This window comes from Choristoneura fumiferana, chromosome 3, assembly GCF_025370935.1.
Source record: "Choristoneura fumiferana chromosome 3, NRCan_CFum_1, whole genome shotgun sequence".
Lineage (NCBI taxonomy): Eukaryota > Metazoa > Arthropoda > Insecta > Lepidoptera > Tortricidae > Choristoneura > Choristoneura fumiferana.
Window position 1 is genome coordinate 15,641,766 of NC_133474.1, and position 2,129 is coordinate 15,643,894.

The window sequence follows — 2,129 nt, forward strand, 5'->3', positions numbered from 1 at the left end:
GCTCCAAATAACAAACAAATAAAATATATATCAAAATTACAAGCACCACGCACAACTGTCTTAACGTAAGGGTACTAAGATGTCCGATCATCATACAATAGTCTTCTAGTTTTGGGTATTTCCAACAAAGTATCGCATACACTCTCAATTAGTATAAATATGTCAAAATCCCTGATAGGTCGCCAATGTTACGGTGGGAGATAGGGTATCAAGAAAAAACTGAAGATTCGTTTGACTATACATACATATTATAGTCATCAATTTATTCTATGTTTATACCTGCTACTAGCTTTTGCCCGCGGAATTCGGTTATCGCGCTGTTCCCTCGGGGACTGTGCATTTTCCGGGATAAAAAGTAGCCTATGCCACTCTCGGGCCCAAAAACTATCTCTATGCCAAAAATCACGGTACGATGTACGGAAGGACGTACGGAAAGACGGACAAACGTACAAACACACACACTTTCGCATTTATAATATTAGTATGGATACAAGAGGTATGGAGTAGTCACTACTCATATATGTATTAATCATATAAATAATACAACAAACTGGGTAATCTAGCTTTACTCAGTGTCTTCCGGTTTCACCGTTATATTGTTTAGATGACGAACCTATCAAGGTCATCTGAAGGCATACTTTGTTAACAAATAAAAAAATATTCCAAATCGTTACAGAAAGACAGAAACAAACAAACATAAAGTTTATTCGGCATATAAACAAAGCAATGAAAACAACAAAGATTAAGAAGATTTTGATCAAATTCCGTACAAAAATAAACTACTTTTATAATTTTTCCCATAACAGAGCATTGCTCCATGAGATATTAGCGATAAGAAGTCAGATTCAGGCATAAAACTTTTTTTTTAATTTACTGCTTTAATTAGACACTGTGGTATGAGTATGACCTGTGCTACATGTGATAAAGCTAATTTACTACGAGTGACATCATCAGGCGACAGCGCTGGGCACCCATGCCTATACTTACGAGTAATAGGTACCTACTTAGGTAATATTTGTCAGCAACAAGTCCGAAGAATCTGCGAGGCCGCGACGCTGATCTATGATTTTACTTATTTGGGATTTTCCTGTTGCTAACCATGAATGGGTGCAGATCCCATTCATGGTTAGCCAGAGGCGAAGAGGATAATGTGGCTTCTACGTAATGCACTTTTGCGAAATATGAAGTAATTAGCTAAACTTAATTAGGTGCATGATTTTTATTAGAAAACTAGAAAAATCCCCAACATTGTCATAACAAAGTTCAATATCTCAAAAAGGAGTTATTCGATCTTAATAAAACATTATAGCTAAGAAACACCGCAAGGAAATTCGCTTTCGTGTAAAAAATCGTATCAAAATTGGTCCATTCGTTTGAGAGCTACGCTGCCACAAACAGACAAACAGACACTGGCTTCACACTTAAAACACTCTCCTTGTTTCGGTGATTAAAAACTTAACGCTTTATGTAATGTAAACGCAATAAGAGCCACGCAGAAAAAGACGTCTTCCCGTCGGTAAACGCTGGTAAACGTCGTTTCGCGTCGGCCGAGACGATCGACGTCTTTTTCGCTCTTATTGCACGATGCGTGGATAGGTTTGGGCCTTACTCAACGCAGTGATAGCGATTGCTTCAGTTGCATTATGAGGTCAATAGTTCGAATATATATTTTTATCAACACCTTTTGTACCTCTTAAGTACTTTGTTTTTTTGAACATGGTCTTCTTCAAAGACTTTCACAATGAAATAGCGTAGGTACCTACATTTTCTTAATCCACCACCGGTTTCAGCGTGTTTAATTAACTCTATGTACTAAGTAAATATTTCAGCTCAGCTGTTGTTTTCGCAGTCGTTTCATTGTTGCATGGTACGGAAATTTAGATTTGAGTTCGAATGTGGATAAAATTGTTACTAGGTACATACTTAATATAAGTAGCAGCACACATATATTTTCCTTTACAATAACGCTACGTTACTCCGGCCAAAGCACGTCCGTGGGCTATTTCAGTTACAGTTAAATTTAATTACTAAGCGTTAGTGGTACCAAGTTACTGTACCAATGTCAAACCCGTCATCAAATTCCTTTGATTTAACGGCTAAGTGTTAGCTGCACCAAGTTACTAGAACGA